The sequence below is a fragment of the Dama dama genome, chromosome 12 (assembly GCF_033118175.1).
Source record: "Dama dama isolate Ldn47 chromosome 12, ASM3311817v1, whole genome shotgun sequence".
NCBI lineage: Eukaryota > Metazoa > Chordata > Mammalia > Artiodactyla > Cervidae > Dama > Dama dama.
The window spans coordinates 1,312,816-1,337,500 of record NC_083692.1 but is presented as its reverse complement, the minus strand read 5'-3'; the positions used below and the strand labels follow the sequence as shown (position 1 = coordinate 1,337,500).

Below are 24,685 nucleotides of genomic sequence, written 5' to 3'. Positions count from 1 at the left end.
TAAAGCAGTGATTTTGGAGCCCAAGAAAATAAGATCTTTTGCTGTTTCCACTTTAGCTCCTTCTGCATAAAGTTATTCTTAACCTGTGTCCTTGAAGCCAAGAAAGATAGTTACAAAAATTAGTGAAAATATCATGCTTTTCATAAACAGGTATTTTTAGAAAACATATCATCCAAAATTGTTTTTTAAATTACATAATAAATATAAACATCTGAGAGCACTATATTTGAAAAGCCAATGCAAGCTGCTTTCTATCCATAGAATCAATAGTGTACATATAAAGTTTATAATATAAATAGTATAATGTACAAAATAAATGGTATAATCACAGTTTAGGAGCCATATGTTTAGAAACATAGGAAAATATATATATATACCTTCATAAGAAATTTTTAAAAATTAAATATGGCTTAAGAAAAGACATCTACTGTTGTATAATTTACCCTTGTGCATTTATGTATTTTATATCCATATGAAAGTTTTTAAAATGGTGTTTATTTTTTAAGATTAAAGGAATTATTGATAATGTAAATGCCCTAAGGCTTTAGGGAAATAAGAAGAGGTGGCAAGAGTACACAAAAGAACTGCACAAAAAAGATCTTCATGGCCCAGATGATAACTATGGTGTGATCGCCAGACATCCTGGAATGTGAAGTCAAGTGGGCCTTAGGAAGCATCACTATGAACAAAATTAGTGGAGGTGATGGAATTCCAGTTGAGCTATTTCAAATCCTGAAAGATGATGCTGTGAAAGTGCTGCCCTCAATATGCCAGCAAATGGGGAAAACAGCAGTGGCCACAGGACTGGGAAAGGTCAGTTTTCATTCCAATCCCAAAGAAAGGCAATGCCAAAGAATGCTCAAACTACCACACGATTGCACTCATCTCACACGCCAGTAAAGTAATGCTTAAAATTCTCCAAGCCAGGCTTCAGCAACACGTGAACCGTGAACTTCCAGATGTTAAAGCCGGTTTTAGAAAAGGCAGAGGAACCAGAGATCAAATTGCCAACAGCTGCTGGATCATCAAAAAAGCAAGAGAGTTCCAGAAAAACATTTATTTCTGCTTTATTGACTACGCCAAAGCCTTTGACTGTGTGGATCACAATAAACTGCAGAAAATTCTGAAAGAGATGGGCATAGCAGACCACCTGACCTGCCTCTTGAGAAATCTGTATACAGGTCAGGAATCAACAGTTAGAACTGGACATGGAACAACAGCCTGCTTCCAAATAGGGGAAGGAGTGTGTCAAGGCTGTGTATTGTCACCCTGCTTATTTAACTTCTATGCAGAGGACATCATGAGAAACGCTGGGCTGGAGGCAGCACAAGCTGGAATCAAGATTGCTGGGAGAAATATCAATAACCTCAGATATGCAGATGACACCACCCTTATGGCAGAAAGTGAAGAGACACTAAAGAGCCTCTTGATGAAAGTGAAAGAGGAGTGTGAAAAAGTTTGCTTAAAGCTCAACATTCAGAAAACTAAGATCATGGCATCCACTCCCATCACTTCATGGCAAATAGATGGGGCAACGGTGGAAATACTGGCTGACTTTATTTTTCTGGGCTCCAAAATCACTGCAGATGGTGATTGCAGCCATTAAATTAAAAGGCACTTACTCCTTGGATGGAAAGTTATGACCAACCTAGATAGCATATTAAAAAGCAGAGATATCACTTTGCCAACAAAGGTCTGTCTAGTCAAGGCTATGGTTTTTCTAGTGGTCATGTATGGATGTGAGAGTTGGACCATAAAGAAAGCTGAGCATCAAAGAACTGATGCTTTTGAACTGTGGTGTTGCAGAAGACTTTCGAGAGTCCCTTGGATGGCAAGGAGATCCAATCGGCCAAACCTAAAGGAGATCAGTGCTGGGTGTTCATTGGAAGAACTGATGTTGAAGCTGAAACTCCAATACTTTGGCCACCTGATGAGAAGAGAGGACTCATTTGAAACGACCCTGATGCTGGGAAAGATTAAGGGCAGGAGGAGAAGGGGATGACAGAGGATGAGATGGTTGGATGGCATCACTGACTCGATGGACATGGGTTTGGGTGGACTCTGGGGAGTCGATGATGGACAGGGAGGCCTGGCGTGCTGTGGTTCATGGAGCCATAAAGAGTTGGATACAGCTGAGGGACTGAACTGGACTGATACAATCCTGAGGCCATGATGAACATATATTTGTGATACAGTTTGGTGCCAGGATTTACTTTTCAGGCTTGATCTTATCTTTGGTATCTCTGAGTTTTCTTTACAAGCTGGAAAATCATAGCATATGAAATAATTAACGAAAAATACTGGGAACATTTACTATCCTTTTCTGATGTGTTTCTATTAAATACTAAGCAGCAGCATTCCTGGAGTTCATTAATCTTAGCAAAGAGTTCTTCAGTAAATGACTCATTCAAGTTCTTCTGTATTTAGTTGAGTTGACTCGTGTCTCTTTTGTTTTCCTTTAAAAAGAAAATCCAGGAATCCAGTAATCTTTGCAGGAGACAGACACATGTGTAGAACCAAGTGTCCATAAAGAACCACTTTTTGGCTGAGAAGGTTTATGGAGTTATATTCCAAATCTTTCTTTTAAATAATTTTTATCCTGGTTTTCTCATTTGGTGTTCACCATAAAGTCAGAAATGGAAATAAAAATAGAAAAAAAATAAAAAAATAAAGAGAATCTTGAGAGAATTCTCCTTTGGCCAAAAGGAGAATTATAACGTGGACCTTGTCTTCAAGATCACCCTGTAAGTTTCGAGAAAAAAAGTGATAGTAACAACCATATTTATAAATAATAGGAATATAACTGACAGTAAGTGTGAGTTATAAATATGAAAGTTTGTATACAAAGGGGATGAAACAATGAGTCATGTCTATAAAAGTAGGTGGCAAAATAAAAGGAACATCATAAGAAAGAATTAAATGGGGAAATAAATGATAAACAAATGGGCATGTACTATATAGCAGAGGTTGATAAATCCACATTCACTAAAGAAGGATGTATTAAATGATAATGAGGTTGAATTTATAGATCCAAGCAGTTTTTAGAAAAGTCATACTGAATAATGTTAATGTTATGCATTTGCTAATAACATTTATTTGACATTTTAAAGTCACTGTTGTATTAAACAATCATGGAAAATTATTCTTATAATCTTGCATAGAGTATTTTAAACTGTAGTAGTGTGGCTGGAATAATATAGTCATAATCAATCTTTGCAGTGCTGAGACCTTACAAGTACTGTTACAGAGGATCTGTTGTGGACATGGTCTTTGAAAGGTATCTTTCCTACAAGCTCATCATGTGGGAATCAGAGAAAGCTGTAGTGTGGGGAGAAAACCTAGAGGAAAACAAGGAAACACGTGCCTTAAACCAAGTGTTCTAATGAAATTCTACAGTGTTTCTATTGTGTGGCTTCTAGAAGAAGGGATTTCTGCATTGTATTCCCCAGTGTCTCCACCAGTTGATAGATGTCCACGCTTGTGCCGGATTTTCACAAACATATCAGGTGTTTGAAATCAGACAAGTATTCATAATTCTAATATATAAAAAGGTAAATATCTGCTCTATCATGTCTTACAGCATTTGAATTCATTATTGAAGTATCTAGTTCCATTCTAGTGATTTAAATTTTATATTAATATTCTTAAATTACTATTGAAGAAATGCCTTGTGAAATCAGTAATAATCAAGAAATATTCTGGTGTCCCATTAGAAATAGGTGTTTTCCAGCCACCTTTCTTTGGAAGAACTAAAAACTTAATTTAAAATGGTGGAGTATATATTTGATCCATTCTGAAGTCTATATGCTTTCTCCAGTACTTTCACAGTCCTTATTTTTTTCACCCAAATTCCAAAATCTGCTACGATGGAAACAAAAAGAGTTTTCTGTTCAATATTTTTTCAAATATTATCACAGCAAACATAACAGTTATTTTGTTTTGAATCTTCTGATGAATAATACAATTGGCTATGAAGAATACATTTAAATATTTTCAAAACTAATTAAACATAAGTGAAAAAGTTAAGTATGTTTTATAGCATAGCTCCAGAATGGATTGAGAATTTGGAATAACTAGGAATAAGAGAGGAGGAGGCACTGGCACCCCACTCCAGTACTCTCGCCTGGAAAATCCCATGGACGGAGGAGCCTGGTGGGCTGCAGTCCAAGGGGTCGCTAAGAGTCAGACACAACTGAGCAGCTTCACTTTCACTTTTTACTTTCCTGCACTGGGGAAGGAAATGACAGCCCACTCCAGTGTTCTTGCCTGGAGAATCCCAGGGACAGCAGAGCCTGGTGGGCTGCCGTCTATGGGGTCGCACAGAGTCGGACACGACTGAAGTGACTTAGCAGCAGGAATAAGAAAAGAATTGAAAGGTTGTATAACAACCAAGAAATATTATATTAACCGTTTTGCAGAGATGTTACCATTATACAAATTAGCACATAAGTTAATTGTCTCATAGCTCAGGAGGTGAGACAGGTAAGAAAATGTGAAACCTAATGATATGTTTTTCTCCAATACATGTAATTGAATTGTCATCATATCAGCTGTTTTCACAAAGCTCAGAGTCACGCAAAGATGATGTCCCTTGGAATCAGCTAATAATAATGACTTTTATCATTTGAAAAAAAGCAGGATCTGATTTGTTTTAGTTTTTCTTTGTTTCTGAAGATCACACACAATCAACATTATTATTGGCTATATAATCAATATAGAAGTGAACATTAGCATTTGAAATAAAGCTGAAGTCTAGCATTTACAGAAATACTGTAAACAGAGACCCAGTGAGCTTCTCAGCACATTTTCTATTCTCTCGCCTATTTCAAAGTTTAGTTCTTACTCTTCTGGATCAGCATTGACATTTTGTACACAGGGACCAAGCAAACCTGAAGTCACTTTCACTCTCTTGGGCTTCTCGGAATGTCCTCAGCTCAAGCTGCCCCTGTTCCTGGTCTTCCTGACCATCTACACAGTCACTGTGCTGGGGAACCTGGGCATGATCCTGATCATCAAGTCCAGCTCCAGGCTCCGCACGCCCATGTCCTTCTTTCTCAGCCACTTATCCTTTGTTGATTTCTGTTACTCGACAGTAGTTACACCCAAGCTACTAGAAAACCTGATTGTAGAAGACAGAACCATCTCCCTCACAGGATGCATCATGCAATTCTTCTTTGCCTGCATATCTGTGGTGACAGAGACATTCCTCTTGGCAGTGATGGCATATGACCAATTTGTGGCCATTTGCAACCCTCTTCTCTACACAGTTGTCATGTCGCAGAGGTTTAGTTTTGTGTTGGTGATTGCTACATACTCTTGGGGTATAGCCTGTTCCCTAATATACACATACTTTTTGTCAATGTTATCCTTTTGAGGGACTAAGTTCATAAATAACTTTGTCTGTGAGCACGCTGCCATAGTGGCTGTTTCCTGCTCTGACCCCTACATCAGTCAGGAGATAATTTTAGCCTCTGCCACAGTCAATGAAGTAAGCAGCCTGATGATTATTCTTACCTCTTATGTTTGCATTTTTATCACTGTCTTAAGGATGCCTTCAGCTGGGGCCCGCCACAAAGCCTTCTCCACCTGTGCCTCCCACCTGACTGCCATTACCATCTTCCATGGGACCATCCTTTTCCTCTACTGTGTTCCTAACTCCAGAAGCTCATGGTTCATGGTCAAGGTGGCCTCTGTCTTTTACACAGTCATCATCCCCATGCTGAACCCACTGATCTACGGCCTCAGGAATAAAGATGTGAAAGAGTTGGTGAAGAAATTAATGAATATTAAATTGCTCTGATACAAAATGTAAAGCTAGAGAGATTTTTTTAAAATAAGAGTTTCTCAATAGCAAATTGAATCATGAACCTATTTCAACCTTGCAATTGACAGGCCAATTTCTGTTCACTTTTATTTTATTAAAGTAACTTTAACATTAAAAATTAAAATAGAAATAAAAGACTAAAGCTAAATTTTTGATAGAGAATTGTAACTTTTTTGTGTGTATAATATTTGACCTTGTAATTGTCCTGGTTAAACTTCAGTTTAATTAAAGTCATGTGAACTGTAGGACTTTTGAAATGATCTAAAGAGTTATAGCCTACAATAAGGAAGTTTACTTCTTAATATAAAAGTAGTATGTTAAGAGCTGCTCAGCATAAAACTGTAAGTATCTTAAGAAAGACTATTAATTCCATGAAAAACACTTTGGCTTTGGGAGATTCCCAGGCAAATAAAGACAAATAAGAAATATGTCTACCTTAAATAGTTCAGAATATTGCATAGTTAAACTATAATTGACAATATAACGAGATGTAAAATATTTTCTATGTGCTAGTACAAGAAAATGATACAAATGTTGGAGATATAATATATATCTATCACTTAAGGTTTTCCACTACATCATTGTGGTTGTATATTTTAAGATTTACTTATCTATTTATTTTACTGGAAATTTTACTGAGGTAATTTTTTTATTCATTTTAAGTTATGCTATCTTTAAACCAGTTCTCCCATGGTTTAAAGTTTAAATAACAACAGACAAATTGATTATGATTTAATATACAGATTTCAGTAAAGCATTAGCTATTTATTGATGAAAAAGAAACATTTATGAACTCCAGTAGATTGCAACAACAGCTTTCTTTGAAATAGTGAATTTACTGGGGTAGCTCTTCTGGTATGAGGCAGGTCACTCAAGTTTCAAGGCTGAGCTAATCGGCCAAACTAATCTTCAGTCTACAGACTTGTATGTAAATCATCCTCCTTGGACCATTCTTATGTTTAAAGCAATCAAGTCCCTGTTTGGGTTTCATTTATTAACTTTTTACAGGTCAAAGGAAAAGAAAAGTGTCTAAACTCAAAAGCAAGGTTTGAAAACTTTTGCTTCTTATAGAGCTGCTATTTCAGGTCAGGGGTGTAGGGTGACATGAAGAATTTGGCTCAATATTTGTGCATGTGTGATGCGTGCCTTCTCAGTCATGTCTGACAGTGTGACCCCGTGGACTGTAGCCCCTCAGGCTCCTCTGTTCACGGAATTTTCCAGGCAAGAATCCTGGAGTGGGTCACCATTTCCTCCTCCAGGGGAGCTACCCAACGCAGGAAGCAAATCCTAGCCTCTCAGGAGTTGAACCAGAGTCCCTGGCGTCTCCTTCAATGGCAGGCAGACCCTTTACCACTAGGACCACCTGGAAAGCCCCGCCTCAATATTCACCAAAGATTAATTAGAACATTTACTTCATCAAAGATATTCTTCCTCGATAATTCCAGGTAATTCTATAGGAAATAGCAGATAATCCATGACTATGACTATGACTGGTTTTACCGAAGGTTTTAATAGTTGGTGGGTCATTGGATCGCTTTAAGCAAATGACTGACTGAGACTAAATGTAAGAGCTTGCCTTTCCTATCTGTGTCTTACTCACGGGCTTCCCGGGTGGCTCAGACGGTAAACTGTCTGCCTTTCCGATCCATGGGTCGGAAAGACCCCCTGGAGGAGGAAATGGCAGCCCACTCCAGTACTCTTGCCTGGAGAACTCCATGGACAGAGGAGCTTGATGGGCTACAGTCCATGGGGCCGCGAAGAGTCGGACGCGACTGGGCGACTCACTTCGCTTCACTGCAATCACGATTAAGGTTTATAAACAGAGTAAGGAGGGCCCATGTGTTGTGGTCATAATTCAAGGTGTTAAATATTATGCTTCCTCCCATGATTTAGAGTTTTCCATGAAAATTAAATATTTACCATAATGCTTTACACTAAATCATTTGTCTTTTATTGTTTAGGGAACCTCTTTATGCATGGCAACAGAGATAGGAATTTAACTTTTGTTTGTCATCCAAGGGTCATAACCGAATGTTCCTATTCAGTACAGGAAGCCCAGTCTGGTGTTCTGTGATGACCTACAGGAACAGAATGAGGAGAGGGGAGGGAGCCCAGGAAGGGAGGGGATGCATGCATAACTATGGCTGATTTGCATTGTTGTATGGCAGAAACCAACACAGCATTGCAAAAACTAAAAAACAAACCAAAAAAGTAGTGTGCTGTGTGTCTGTGTGTAGTTTAACAAAGATCTGTTACTAACACAAAAATGATTTAGAAAATTTGAGAATGCATCATGTAATGTCTGACATATTCAGTAATGTTTTAAGATAATAATTAAAATATACTGTTTTAAATATTAGATTTGAAGTTATGTAACTTGTAATTTGGTTCTCATTAGATTTTTGTCTTAAGTAGAAAAGAAAACAAACGAGAAAAGGATTGAATAGTTGCAAAATCCTTTTAGCACAGATTATTTTTGCTTGGTAAATGCTCTTGAATAGGCAGTTTATTTATACAAATGCAATGCAAACTCTTTTCCAAAAATTCTCAGGTTGCACTTTCAATCTAAAAGTAAACATTTTAAATACAAAGCTCAATGCATTGATATGTTAGATAACATAGGTTAGTTCACTAATTGTTATATTAAGTAACATTTATGAACTACTGTTTCTATAGATGGATTTACATGCTACTTATCTTTAAAACTTTTGGATATAGCAAGTATAAATATAACTTTTATTCCTTGAAAGACTATGACTAAATGGTTGCTGAGGATACACACAGTACTGCTAAGAATTGTACATTTCAATGTTCACTTCTTTGTGGAACAATAATTACAAAACCTGAATCTGGTCCATGATGTATATATTTCAGTATTAATATGTTGACTAAGTAAAGAAGGCATAAGCCAATACACTGACTGATGTTGGACACATATCTTACTATATTATTATATTATAAGACATTTTCCTTACATAACTAAAGTCAAAGTGTGTTGGCTCAGTCATGTCCAACTGTTTGTGAATCCATAGACTGTAGCCCGGGCTTCCCCTGGTGGTCTGGTGGTAAAGAATCTGCCTGCTGTGCAGAGGATGCAGGAGACCTGGGTTCGATCCCTGGGTGAGGAAGATCCCCTGGAGGAGGTCATGGCAACCCACTCCAGTGTTCTTGCCTGGAGAATCCCATGGACAAAGGAACCTGGTGGGCCACAGTCCACAGGTATGCAGAGTCAGATATGACTGAAGTGACTGAGCAGGCACACATGGACTGCAGCCCACCAGGCTCCTCTGTCCATGGGGCTCTCCAGGCAAGCACACTGGAGTGGGTAGCCATTCTCTTCTCCAGGTGATCTTTCCCCATCCAGGGATCAAACCCACGTCTCCTGCATTGTAGGTAGATTCTTTACCATCTGAGCCACCAGGGAAGCCCTTACATAAGGGAAATCCAGGGGAAAAAATGCAAAAAGTTTAAAAATATAAAATGATTCAAGTTTATAAAAAATAGTTTCTTGACCTGTGATACCTGTCTCCATTCTCTCATGTTCTACTAATATAGCATCCTCCAATCTAAAAATATCTTGATTCATTTTTTTTCTTATTTTTAATCAATTCTTCAATACTTTAAAAAAATAATTTCCTATTATAACCCTCTAGTGAGGTTTATGTTTTCCCAAGGAAATTCAAGCTAGTAGTGGTAATTCTGGGGAAGACTTTCAAGGATGGGTATTTTAACAATATCTAGCCTTAAACACAGGCCAAGCATCATATGAATAGAACATTGGATTCCAATAATCAATGATCTGTAGTAATATTATGGTTTATAAATTATCCTTTGTGGATGACTGTAATATAGTGTTCACTGAACTTAATGTCTTGAAAAATTGGGTGTCTGTCATGAAAGTTGTGCTGACCACAGGAAATGGGAGAAAATGAGGTATGGGTTCTTTTGATTGTCCTGGGGAGCTTACAGTAGGAAACTACAAAATTTGGGGCATAAGCACTTCGGCAAAATTACTTTGAAAGAAGTTGAAATATCTTATGGTAGCCCTAAAAGAATCTTATTTTTTATTATGCCACAAGGAAATTTCCCTAAATTTGTCAGTGGGAAAACTGTGTGTCAGAGACTATATAGTCCTCAACATTATGAAATAATTTTCTTTATCACATGATCTATGGATTCTGCAATATTGTCGACATTCCAGTCTATTTTGATATTTCCCCCCAATTTCCTGTTGGTGTCTGTTAGGGTACAGTCTGATTTTGTATCAGACAATGAAATACTTCTTCCTTTGAAAACCTTTTTTCAACAATCTGTCTGGGTCCATTAACAATTTATTTTAATATCTCTCTAGCCTAGACTCTTGAACCTCGACATATCTCCTGACAAATATTTTCCTTAATTTAACTTGTCTTTCTTCTAATTTTTCTTTTTTCTTTCTCGTACTTGTTGTAGTTGTTTAAAAAATAACAGATTCTGAAAATAAAACCATTTAGTCATTTATTATTTAAATGAGTATTTGGCACTTACCTCTTTCACAAATCTTTAAACCTGAATTTGAAATCTCTGTCTTTTAACAAAAAAGATGCCACATCACAAATAATCAAGATATCCATTTTTAACAATGTATTTACATAATGCAATCCCAACCTCTCTGTGGGAGCATATGCACAATCTGGGCTTCTCTATCTAGAAGCACTGTCAAAGTTTATGAAATTAAGGTCTTAAAACTTTAATTAAACTACATATTGGAGAATAAAAGCACTGTTTCGATCCCTGGTCTGGGAAGACCCCACATGTCACAGGACAGCTAAGCCTGTGCACCATGACTGCCGAGCCTGTGTTCTGGAGCCCATGAGCTAAAAATAAATAAATAAATACTTTAAAAAAAAAACAAGTTAGGGTCATATACACAGTGCTTGCTTTAACTAAAACTAGCATGCAGTTCTGAACATGATTTGGAAGAAAGGGTTTTAAAATTACAGAGTAATACTTTATAGAATTAATAAACTTGTTGCACTAATTATCTTTGGTCTACATGGACTTCAGCTATTTTTATCATTTATATTTGACTTACTAATAAAAAGCATACTAAGAAATCTGCAAAATAGCAAAAAAGTCAAAAACCAAAAACCTTCTATTTCAAGGGATTCTTTTTTTTGTAAATTAATTAATTTATTTTAATTGGAGGCTAATTACTTTACAATATTGTAGTGATTTTTGCCATACATTCACATGAACCAGCCATGCGTGTACAAGTGATTCTCATGTAAAATGCTCCTTTGGTTGGATTTACCAGCATATTTGGTGATTCAATCCCTGACAAACCTTCAGTTGAAATATCAGGCCAACTGCACTGATGTGGCTGACAATAGATGCTCAAAGAAGTAAGCAGATATTTTCTGTATTTCTTAGCCCTCACATATAAAAAATAGCTTACACTTGTAAATGGGAAGCTCAATTAGCTGCTGAGTTGTAGGTTACCCATTTGGCTAAATCTTCCAAAATTAGCTGCACCATAATTGTCAATCACTTTGAATAATTTGTGTAATCTTTGTTTTCCAATGTCCCTACATATGTGTATATCATTTTCTACACAGGGAAGTGTGTGTGTGTGAATGTGTGTGTATGTTCAGTTGTGTCTGACTTTTTGAGACCCCCTAAACTGTAGCCCACCAGGCTCCTCTGTCCATGGAAGTTTCCAGGCAAGAATACTGGAGTTGTTGCAATTTCCTCCTCCAAAGAAACTATGTAGTATCATCTTGTTGGGTCAATATTTTATATGGCCTTCTTACTTCCTTGATATGTGACATAAAGGAGTAGGTGCAGGGATCACATGAATGAATTAAAAATGTTAGTGCTATGACCTCTATGACTGTGGTACAGAAGTATAAATGGATCTGTCAGCAGGACCATCAGTCAGTAAGTTCAGTTGCTCAGTCGTTTTTGCCTCTTTGTGACCCCATGGACTGCAGAACGCCAGGCTTCCCTGTCTATCACCAACTCCTGGAGCTTACTCAAACTCACTACCATTGAGTGGGTGATGCCATCCAACCAACTCATCCTCTGTCGTCCCCTTCTCCTCCCTCCTTCAATCTGTCCCAACATCAGGGGCTTTTCCAGTGAGTCAGTTCTTTGCATCAGGTGGCCAAATTATTGGAGCTTCAGCTTTAGTATCAGTCCTTCCAATGAATACTCAGGACTGATTTCCTGTAGGATGGACTGGTTGGATCTCCTTGCTGTCCATGCCAGGATCACAACACCTAATCAGTCTCACTCTACCAACCCATAGCTGATGGCACTCATATTCAAGGCATGACAAATAATAAGCCTAACTGACTAAATGCAAAAATATGTATTGTATAATATTGTGTGTTTTGTATACTGTAATGTTAACTGTGTTTCCATATCAATATATGCAGAGATATATAAGATTAAAAAGCACATTGTGTCAGCCCTAATTTGGCTTAGGTTCGTTGGAAAATATACTAATGTCATTTTTCATGATTTTAAGAAGTATAGCCTCTGTATGGTCTTCCCAGGTGGCACTAGTGGTAAAGAACCCTTCTGCAAATGCAGGAGACATAAAAAGACAAGGGTTCCATCCCTGGGTCGGGAAGCTTCCCTGGAGGAGGGCACTGCAACCCGCTCCAGTAGTCTTGCCTGGAGAATCCCACGGACAGAGTAGCCTGGCGGGCTACAGTCCATGGGGTCGCAAAGAGCCCAACACGGCTGAAGTGACCTAGCACGCACGAACACAGCATCTGTATGGAGGTGAATTATTTTTAAAAACATCGGCAATAGGTCAATGGCAAAAGAAATCATATTGTAAATTACAGAAGAGGAATTTTCCTTTAGTTATTCTATGTGTGTGTGTGTTAGTAGCTCAGTTGTGTCTGACTCTTTGTGACCCCATGGATTGTAGCCTGCCAGGCTCCTCTGTCCATGGGATTCTCCAGGCAAGAGTACTGGAGTGGGTTGCCATTTCCTTCTCCATTATTCTGTCTATAGATCATGACAATAAACTCTGTAAGAATTCTTCAGGGTTTGAGTCCCCAGGGTTAGGTGGTTAGATATAAAACAAATCAAAACACCATCATGGAGTATAATTTCTAGGTCTGCCTATTACTCAAGGATGTGTTCATTTTCCTTCTGCAGTTTCTTGACTGTTGCAAAAGTAACATGATATCTCTTGCTATCTTTATTAACTATATTTTGCAGGAATCATCAACTTTTTGATTAAAGGACTGGAAACATTTAAACAAAAATTTCAATTTTGATACAAAATGTGTATGCAGCATATTAGTGTTAGCAAGGAATCCATCAGAAAAATACAACAAGGATATCTGGCATTCGGTGAGTTGATTTAACCCAGGATCATCCTTTCACTCTGATCTGAGGGATATGGAATCCAGATTTTTGGCTGAGGAAACCTGTATGAACTGAAAATAGCAATATACAGGCTAAATTCTATGTTTATTAGTCCCAGGACCATTGTGCATGTGCAGTTATATGTTTAATCCAAGAGAAATTTACTATTATATGTTTCTTTATGTATTAAAATTGTTTAATCTTTCCCAGGGCAATTGTACTGTTATCATATGACTGCCATAACCCAACCAATGATTTGTTTAGTTATTTTTCTTTTTTTTTCTGATTTCCTTCTATATAACCTGTGTTCTCATATGATTATATTCTATCTTGGGGATATTTAATGCATCATATTTATTTAGGAATCATTTATATATGATGCTACTATTGATAAACACTATTCTGTCTCTCTTGTTTTCCAGGTAAGGAAACTAAACTTCTTAAGGATAAAGCTAATTTCCCATGATCAAATTCACTTAAATTGTCAAGCAAAGACTTCAACCTGACACTTCAGAACATTCCTGGGTATACACTGATCACACTGCCTTCACTAGCTTAGGTTGAGCAATCTTGAGCCTCTTTCACTCCACCTTCTCATGTTCCACCACTCAATTTTAATTCTTCCATGTTCATCCTCTTGGGCTTCCCAGAACACCCGCGCCTCCAGGCACCCTTTTTCCTGGCACTCTTGACCATCTGCACAGTCACTCTGGTGGGGAACCTTGGCATAACTGTGGTCATCAAGATCAACCCCAAACACCACACACCCGTGTACTTTTCCCTCAGCCGTCTATCCTTTTGGGATACTTGTTCTTCCAGCGTATTTACACCCAAACTCCTAGGTATCTTCGTTGTGGAAGACAGAGTTATCTCTTCCTGTGCACGGCACTTTTCTTTGTCTGTGCACTTGTGATTCTGGAAATGTCCATGCTATCAGTGATGGCCTGTGACCGGTGTGTGGCTGTTTGTAACCCCCTGCTCTACACAGTTGCTGTGTCTCCTAAACTCTGCAGCCTCCTGGTCGCTGGAACCTACACGTGGGGTGGAATATGTTCCTTGACAATCACATGTTCTCTTTTGGAGCTGTCCTTCTGAGGATCTAATGTCATGCATCACTTTGGCTGTGAGTATTATGCCATCATCTCTGATCACCGTTCTGACACCCATTTCAGTCAACTGACATGTTTTATCATTTCTACACTCAATGAGGTGTGTGTAGCCTCCCGATTATCTTCACCTCCTATGTTTTCATAGTTGTCACAGTCATCAAGATACCTTCGGCTGGTGGACTCCGGAAGACCTTCTCCACCTGTGCCTCCCACTTGACCGCCATCACCATTTTCCTTGGGACTGTCCTATTCCTTTATTGTGTACCCAGCTCCAAAAGCTCATAGCTTCTGGTTCCAGCGGTTCCACTGGCTCCAGTGACCAGTGGTCAAAGTAGCCACTGTGTTTTTTTACTGTTATGATTCCTGTGCTGAACCCCCTTATCTGTAGCCTTAGGAATAAAGATGTGAAAGAGACAGTCAGGAGTTTGATAATATGAAGCTGCTTTCTCCCTCAATGTAATTCAGAAGCCCAATGGAACTGAAACACCACTTGAACTAAAGTCAACCTGTGTATAAGCCAAATAAATATGCTTGTGTTCATATTATGTCTAATAATTTTCACATATATTTCTAATGCTGCTGCTAAGTCACTTCAGTCGTGTCCGACTCTGTGCGACCCCATAGACGGCAGCCCACCAGGCTCCCCCGTCCCTGGGATTCTCCAGGCAAGAACACTGGAGTGGGTTGCCATTTCCTTCTCCAGTGCATGAAAGTGAAAAGTGAAAGTGAAGTCGCTCAGTCATGTCCGACTCGTAGCTTACCTTTATTTTAAGTAAATACATGATTATGTTTCAAATAAATTGTATGTTACATCTTACTTTTTTTTTTTTTTTTGATGGTCAGGATGAGCTACAATTATTTCTGAGTTAATATAGAAATAATACATTGTGGAAGTCAGAGTGATGAAAAGAGATATATTGGATATATTGTTAGAGACTCATTCCTTATGCCACAGTTTATACTGTGATTTGTAACACTGCTGCAAACACAGATGATAACTCTGTTTAGTGTCAGGGTTAAGGTTAGGGTTAATGTTAGGGTTAGGGTTAAATTTGCACTCAGGTTCTCATAACTAACTCTTTTGATTCAGTTCTGTAAAATGCAACTTTTAGTTTTTCTCAAAACTTTATTTTACTCCACTTAAAATGAGGACTTTTGAGTTTTCGTTATAAAAATATTACCTGATTTTAAGCAAGAAGATCCTGAAAATAGTAGCTAGTCTCTGTATGCATCACTACTTTTTTGAATACCAGTATAATATAGTTCAACAAAAGGTGTTCAAGATGATACTGAATACTGAGGAAAAGTTAAATGTATTTCTAGGGAGATATAATGATTACTCAGTGATAAAGCCCAAGTTAAGAACTGCTATATTTTCCTTTCTTCTGACGTGTAATCATGTCCCAGGTTTGCACTCACAACCCAAAGGAAAAGAAATGCTCTTCGTCAATAATGAAGTATGAAAAATTTATAATGAGAGTAACAGAGATGTTTCTGAATAACTGGACCTAATCATGAATCTACCTCATTCAGTTTAATAAGTCTTTTTTTATATTCCTTTGAAGTACCTGCCATAACCACACATTCTTTATGATAACTTTGAAGTAAATCTCAATATCCTTAAAGCAACTTTTGATATATTTTCTTCCCTGTAAGTGGATCCTGTTTATCCTGGACCGTTTCATTTTCATACAGACTTCAGTATTTATTTTGCTCATTCTTTTAAACCCTGAGACTCTTAGAGGCTCTAAAATTTATGTCACTTGTTCTTTAGCTCTGCACCTTAAAGCATTCTTGGCTATAGCCACACCCTCTCTGCTTCATTCATCTATACGCCTTCATAATGATAAGATCATATTAGCTGGTTTTTATTTTACCATTGTTTTAATTTATTCATTTTAATTTTTATATTTGGCTGTGCTGCACAGCATGTGACATCTTAGCTTCCCAACCAGGGATAAAGCCCATGCTCCCTGCAGTGGAAGCAAAGAATCTTAACCCCTGGGCCACCAGGGAAATCCCACCATTGTTTTTATTGATGTGACTTTGCCATTTGATTCATTTCTCATTATTGTTACTATGATTGATTTGGTTTCTGAGGGAAAAGAGAGACAACAAAGGCATGTTATATATAGAGTTTGACAAACTGAGTTAAAAATAATCTAAACTTAACCTCTTTATTGATTAGGGAAAAAAATGGGCATAAGTAAAATTCTACAGGCATAGCAGATAAGAATATATTGTGAAGAATCATTATTAAGAAATTACAAATCTTAGTGAATAAACACCTTCCTTGAAAAAACATAGCATTCACTCTTATACAATAAAAATAGAAAATCTAAGTAAAGTCTTATCTATTAAAGTAATGGATCTCTGTGTGTGCTCGGTCATGTCTGACTCTGTTACCCCATGGATGTTAGCCTGCCAGGCTTCTCTGTCCATGGGATTTTCCTGGCAAGAATACTGGAGGGTGTGGCCATGCCCTTCTCCAAGAGATATCCCTGACCCAGGATCGAGCCCCTGTCTCCTATGTCTTCTGTATTGCAGGTGGATTCTTTACCACTGAGTCACTGGGGAAGCCCAAAGTAATGGAATTTGTTTTCAAAGACTTCCTAACAAAGAAATCCTATGCCCTGTTTATTATGTTGGTGAATTTCTCCAAACATTTAAGAAATATTGTCAATCATGCACAAGTCTTTCTAGAAAATAGATTGAGAGGATACTTTAAAAATGCATTATATTCATTGGGTTTTTAACAATCAATTCAAACAAAGCTATTATAAGAAGTAAATTTATAGATCACTCTTTCTCATGAGGTTAGATAACGAATATTCAAGACAGAATATTAACACACTGGATTTTATTCCAGAAACTGAAAAGTGGTTTAGCAGTCATGAATTAATAACCACAAATCAGTGTATTAAAACAGAAGGGAAGATATATCATTCTTGCAATTTACCATTCTAGAAAAATAATTTGGTTAAATACAAAACTTATTCCACTCTGAATGGATGATTTTTCTCAACTCACACTTAGTAAAATCATTGTTAGCCACCAGAAACTTTAAGTAATCCTCATATTAACTACTGAAATTACTGTGATTGATTTTAAAATACTTTGGCTGTAATATTGTGTATATATCTAAACTAACATGTCCCCAAGAATGCACAAATCCAAAGGCAGTCCCCTAGAGTTCTAACGGAAAAGCTCATACTTCCTGGACGGCTGTGACACGTGTGTCTAGTATCCACATGTCGAACAGAAACGAACGTCTTCCTGATGAGTGCGGGCTTCACTGGTGGCTCAGATGGAAAAGACTCCACCTGCAGGGCAGGAGGCCCAGGTTCAGTCCTAGGCTGGGGAGATGCCCTAGAGAAGGGAATGGTCAGCCATGCAGTAGTCTTGCCTGGAGAATCACATGGACAGAGGAGCCTGGTGGACTACAGTCCATGGGGTCCCAAAGAGTCAGGCATGCCTGAGTGACTAACACTTTCACTTTCTTGTTAGAGTACAAAACGTCAGAAATAGGTTATCATTGTGAAAAATATGACCTGCTGACCATACTAGAAATGGCTTTCTTTTGGTGTAATTAAGGTATTCAGGGATTACAGCTTAGCTATCAACAATTTATTGAGAATCCTTATGCTTGCAGGAGACCTGAGTTCGATCCCTGGGTTGGGAAGATCTTCTGGAGAAGGAAATGACAACCCACTCCAGTATTCTTGACTGGAGAATTCCATGGACAGAAGAGCCTGGCAGGCTACAGCCCATGGGGTCGCAAAGAGTTGGACACGACCGAGAGACTAACACACACAGATACGTGCATGCATGAATAAGTCTTGCAAATTATACTTTAAAAAGTCATTTCTAACCCTAACCTTATCTTTGACAAAGGAGGCAAGAATATACAATGGAAAAAAGGCAACCTCTTTAACAAGTGGTGCTGGGGAAACTGGTCAACCACTTGTAAAAGAATGAAACTAGAACACTTTCTAACACCATACACAAAAATAAACTCAAAATGGATTAAAGATCTAAATGTAAGACCAGAAACTATAAAACTCCTAGAGGAGAACATAGGCAAGACACTCTCTGACATAAATCACAGCAGGATCCTCTATGACCCACCTCCCAGAATATTGGAAATAAAAGCAAAACTAAACAAATGGGACCTAATGAAACTTAAAAGCTTTTGCACAACAAAGGAAACTATAAGCAAGGTGAAAAGACAGCCCTCAGATTGGGAGAAAATAATAGCAAACGAAGCAACAGACAAAGGATTAATCTCAAAAATATACAAGCAACTCCTGAAGCTCAATTCCAGAAAAATAAATGACCCAATCAAAAAGTGGGCCAAAGAACTAAACAGACATTTCTCCAAAGAAGACATACAGATGGCTAACAAACACATGAAAAGATGCTCAACATCACTCATTATCAGAGAAATGCAAATCAAAACCACAATGAGGTACCATTACATGCCAGTCAGGATGGCTGCTATCCAAAAGTCTACAAGCAAAAGAAAGATTCAAGCCCTTGGCCTTTATAACATTTCATGTTAATGAAGGAAAACTATTTTCTTGAAATTTACCTGTTTTAATAAAAGTAACAAATTTGTCATGTAAAATTATAAATGTCAGTTATGATTTGATCATTTTATACATGAAAAAAAATACCTCCTTTATGCACATTAAAGATGTTGCTCCTTCTTTTAAAAACAAAAAAACAAAAAAACAAAAGTCTACAAGCAATAAATGCTGGAGAGGGTGTGGAGAAAAGGGAACCCTCTTACACTGTTGGTGGGACTGCAAACTAGTACAGCTGCTATGGAGAACAGTGTGGAGACTTCTTAAAAAACTGGAAATAGAACTGCCATATGACCCAGCAATCCCACTTCTGTGCATACACACTGAGGAAACCAGATCTGAAAGAGACATGTGCACCCCAATGTTCATTGCAGCACTGTTTATAATAGCCAGGACATGGAAGCAACCTAGATGTCCATCAGCAGAGGAATGGATAAGGAAGCTGTGGTACATATACACCATGGAATATTACTCAGCCGTTAAAAAGAATTCATTTGAATCAGTTCTAATGAGATGGATAAAACTGGAGCCCATTATACAGAGTGAAGTAAGCCAGAAAGATAAAGAACATTACAGCATACTAACACATATATATGGAATTTAGAAAGATGGTAATGATGACCCTATACAAAAAACAGAAAAAGAGACACAGATGTACAGAACAGAATTTTGGACTCTGTGGGAGAAGGCAAGGATGGGATGTTTCAAGAGAACAGCATCAGAACATGTATATTATCTAGGGTGAAACAGATCACCAGCCCAGGCTGAATGAATGAGATAAGTGCTTGGGCCTGGTGCACTGGGAAGACCCAGAGGAATCAGGTGGAGAGGGAGGAGGGAGGGGGGATTGGGATGGGGAATACTTGTAAATCCATGGCTGATTCATGTCAATGTATGACAAAAACCACTACAATATTCTAAAGTAATTAGCCTCTAACTAATAAAAATAAATGAAAAAAAAAAAAGTCATTTCTATTTGCTCACCATTAGAACACAATGATGGAGAAGGCAATGGCACCCCACACCAGTACGCTTGCCTGGAAAATCCCATGGATGAAGGAGCCTGGTAGGCTGCAGTCCATGGGGTCGCTAAGAGTCGGACACGACTGAGCGACTTCACTTTCACTTTTTACTTTCATGCATTGGAGAAGGAAATGGCAACCCACTCCAGTGTTCTTGCCTGGAGAATCCCAGGGACGGCAGAGCCTGATGGGCTGCCGTCTATGGGGTTGCACAGAGTCGGACATGACTGAAGTGACTTAGCAGCAGCAGCAGCAGAAGACAATGATGCAATTGATACTTTTACATATACTCATTTATGCAACACTACTGCATTCTGTTATTTTCTCATGTTTTGGTTGCAGATTCCTTAGAACTTTCTATATACAGAATCTAGCTGGCAATAAAGACAGTTTTACTTTCTACTTTTCAGTAATTATAATCTTCTTTCCTTATTCAGCAAAAATCTAAAATAAGATGTTGAATAAAAGTGGTTGAGGACATTAATTTTTTGGCTGTTTTTATACACAGGGTTAGGAGAAAATCAAGTTATTTTACTTTATGTAGGATTTTTTTTTTCTGTTTTCATATTAAACATAATGCTACCTAGAGGTATTTTTGTAGATGATCTTTATCAGATTGAGGAATTTTCTTATATATCTTGTTTGCTGTTATGCAGGTAATTGTTTCGGTTTCCCCCCACCCCCCACCCCACCAGTCATTATTTATTTTCCTATCATATACTGTGATATTTTATTTTCTAATATTTTATTCAGTATTTCTGTAATGAAGTACATTAGTTATCTTGATTTATTTTTTTTTAAACAGCATCTTTGTCTGGTTTTGTTGTTGATGGTTGTTGGTTAGTTACTAAGTCACATCTCTTTTACAACCCCATGGATGCTAGCCTGCCAAGCTCCTCTACCCATGGGATTCTGCAGGCAAGAATACTGGAATGGATTACCATTTCCTTCTTCAGGGGCTCTTCCTGATCCAGGGATAGGACATGTGTCCTCTGCCTGGCAGATGGATTCTTTACCTCTGAACCACCAAGGAAACCCATGAAACACCAGAGATGTCCAAAAACTCAGAAAATGATCAGAAATATTGGTGGTGGCTCCTCCTCACTATCGGAGGTACCCATACCTTTTCTTTCCTGGTGTGCATATCTGCCTTGTTTCGATCTTAACTAAGCAGTTTCTCTGTCTGCTCTCCCATTTGTTGTGCTATGTCTCTAAAAATAAACTTTGTACATTCATTTACAATTTTTGCTTCCTTGAGAAATGCATTTTTTACTGGGGATGTATATTATATATATAAATATATATGCCAGTAACCTGCATCTCAGCTATCAGTTTTTAAACTATGGAGTTACGATTCACACATTCTAAACTAATTAATCATTTTCAGGTTTTGCACATTGCTGACTGAGTTGTCTTTGCCTCTTCAACCAAATCCTGAGCTCCCGAAGGTCAGGAAGCAGGCCAAATATTTCTATCATCATACTTGCACAACACTGGGTTCTAGATATTTGTAGCTGAAAATCAAATCCAGAAATCGTTGGTTTCTATCATAGAGGTTTCTTAGAACCTCTATCAGAATCACCTGGGAATCAGTTGAACTCATGGATATTTGGCAGAGAAACCCAGGAATGTTCATTTTAAACAAGCCTCTTGGAAAATTCTTATGTACCTGGATGTTTGGGAGTTAGAGAGCTCTCACATACAAATAAACACAAGCCTGAGTACTTGTTTCACACAAGGTATAGGCAAGATAGTAACAGCATCAAGTTTAAATAACATTTCCAGTCTCATTAACTGCTCTAGTCCCTCCTCCGCCTCCTGTCTGAATCATCCTCCTGGAGCAAAATTCTAATCAAGTCCTTCCTGTAACTAAAACCTTCCCAATTGTGACTATAAAACCCATGATCATAATCTGATCTTTGTGAGGCAAGCAGAAGTAACGCCATGGCAGGCAGCTTAGATTAGGAGTAGGCCTTCCTACTTCTGGGTGGTAAGATTATCAGGCCACCTGGATACAACCAATTAGCTTTCGCTTAACACTGACTGCTGTTTGCCAATTAGGAAATTAGGAACGGGGCAGAAACCCCCGGGAAAGTCTTGCGCGCACAAAAGTTTTGACCAATGAAATTGCTCTGCAAACGTGTAACCAATCTGCTTAAACCAACTTCCAATGGCGTGTGCTCACCCTATAAATTTGTGTAACAGCTTGGGCTCGGGGCTCTCTGGCCCGCACCACTGCGTTGGATGCGGCAGGGGCCCTGACTCGAGTCAGCAATAAACTTCCCTTTTTGCGAGTTGCATTGTCTTGGAAGCCTTCTCTCTTCCCGCTCGGGGATTTGGACATCGGGCATAGCAATCCTTTAAGAATATGGCCCAGTTGCAATCAAATGACATAACTTTTTAACTAAGAGCACAAACTCTGGGGCCAGACAGACTGAATTCAAATCCCAATGCCTCCAGTTTGAGTATGAGCTATATTAATGGGATGAAGAAAAAGTGTTGCATATATCTTTCATTGCTCTGTTCATTCACATATCCATGCATTTTTTTGTGCTCTTTATTACTTAAATGCTTGATAGAATTTACCATTTTATTAAATGGTATGGGCCTGGGGTTCTCCTTGTGGGAAGATTTTTAACTGAAAAATCAATTTCATAAGAAGATATAGGCTATTCATATTTTGTATTTCATCTTTGGTAAGTTTATTTGTATGGTTCAAATGATTTTTCTATATCAACTAAGTAGTTAAATTTTTTGGAAGAAAATTATACATAATACTCCATAGTTATTTTTTCTACATTGACAGCATCTGTAATGAAGTCCCATTTTTTTCTTGAGTAGCAATTGTGTTATGATCTGTTATTCGTAATCAATTTATCTAACAGATGATTGATTTTATGTATCACTTAAAACAGCATTTTAATTTTGCTCAATCCCTTATCTCCAGTTCACTGTTCATTTTCTATTTTGTTGATCACCATTCTCATCTTTTCCTTCTTCTATTTATTGTGAGATTAAAAACTATGTTTGCTTTTTTATCTTCTTAGGATAGAGTGACAAATCAAGTTTCTTCTCTTAAGTAAAACATTCAAGGGTATGGTCTCCAGGTACAAAACACTTGCTTGTGTCACTCCCATTTGCTATCACTTCACCAAGCAACTCAGAGTTTCACCTTTAAGTTAATAGAGAGACATTATGCTGAATGAGATAAGTACAGTGGTGTTATCAGGAGATGGTGGGAGGGATAGGACAGATGTTGTTAAGAGTTCAAACATGTGAGTAGTAAGTCCTGGAGCTCTAATGCACAGTATAGCAAATCTAACAATGATGTTGTGCTGTAATCATCAAAATTACTAATAGACTAAGTCTTAATTATTCCAACCTCTAAAAAGAAATGATAATCATGTCATGTGATAGAAGTGCTGATTACCACTATAATGTCAATCATATTCCAGTATATAAATGTATCAAATTGTTGTACTTGTATAAATGTACAGCTTACATTTATACAATGTTATCTGTCAAATATATTTCAATTAAAATATTAGATCTAAAAAATAAAAATATTAAAAATAGCAAAGCTTTAGCAGAACATTGTATCTTTTTAGGTTGGAAGCTAGCAGTTTAGGGCTTGAGGGAAGAAGGGTTAGGAGGGGTAGGTTTCCAGTTTGTCCGGGCAGCTCACATATTTTCATCTACACTTCATTCAGCAGAGATTTTGCAATGCTCTTACCAGGGCAACCTGAACTCATGTGGCTGATTTCTACAGTAGAAGGCCGGACTATAATCTCGCAGAATAATGTGGCAAGATGCAGGAGCCAGCGTGGAAGGCTTTCTTCTTATGACTGGTATTGGCTGTCGCTGGCCCCAGGCTGCAGTCAGCCTTCTACCTCTCACACCCAATCCAGTTAGGAGAAGCGCTTGCTCCCCAGGGTTTCATGGGCATATGCACTTTGTATGTGCATTGGTTACTATAACTCATGCTCCCCTCTTGCTTCTATATTGGTCTCAGATCGAGCAGAGGGACCCAGGAACCCAGGCTGTTTTGCCCTGTGTTCTGCAACTAGGACACCATGATTGTCCTCTCATTTCCTAATGTGCGGATTTGACTTAGTAGTCCTGACATGCCCTGGGAGCATTTAGACTCAGAGAAGAACTTTCCATCTTTGGCACATTCTCAATGCTGTGACAAAGGACACAGTCACAGCTGATTGCTCTGCTGGGCTTTGGCTGGGGCACTTGTTATTAACTAGGCTCAAATGAAATTTTAAAAGAAAAGGATATTTTTCACATTGGCATTTAAGAAATTGTGCTGCAGGAAGCGGTGTATACTTGTCCCTTCTCTTGACAGAGAACAAAAGGTACTTTGGATTGTCCCTAGCTCCCTCAATGCACTTCAGCAAAAGAAAGGCTGAAATTTCAAATTTATGGCCAGTCCTAGAGAAGAGCTTACTAAATTCTTCCCTCAGCTCAAATGTAGCCCCTAAACTACCATTAATTATATTAGTTATAGAAATAGACTCTAAAGTGGTCAGCTACTAAGTTAAATTAAAACATTTTTCTGGATTACTTTTATTCTGTTGTACTTGATTTAGACCTGATGGATTTGTATAAAATACTGGTCATCATAGCCACTCTCAGTTATCCAATGAAACCAATGCGTTATTTCACAGAGGGTATCAGACCTTGCATTGAGGTATGTGTGGAAGTGTATAAACAAGTGTAAAACAAATGGTTGCATTTCCCACTGGCCTAGTTAATCTCTCTCAAGTACAG

The 24,685-nt window shown here is 38.0% G+C and overlaps 1 pseudogene; it reads left to right on the top strand.

Moving 5' to 3' along the window:
* The first annotated feature begins 2,398 nt into the window (after nucleotides 1-2,398).
* Nucleotides 2,399-5,812, top strand: LOC133067144 (olfactory receptor 5D13-like; annotated as a pseudogene).
* Nucleotides 5,813-24,685: the final 18,873 nt, after the last annotated feature.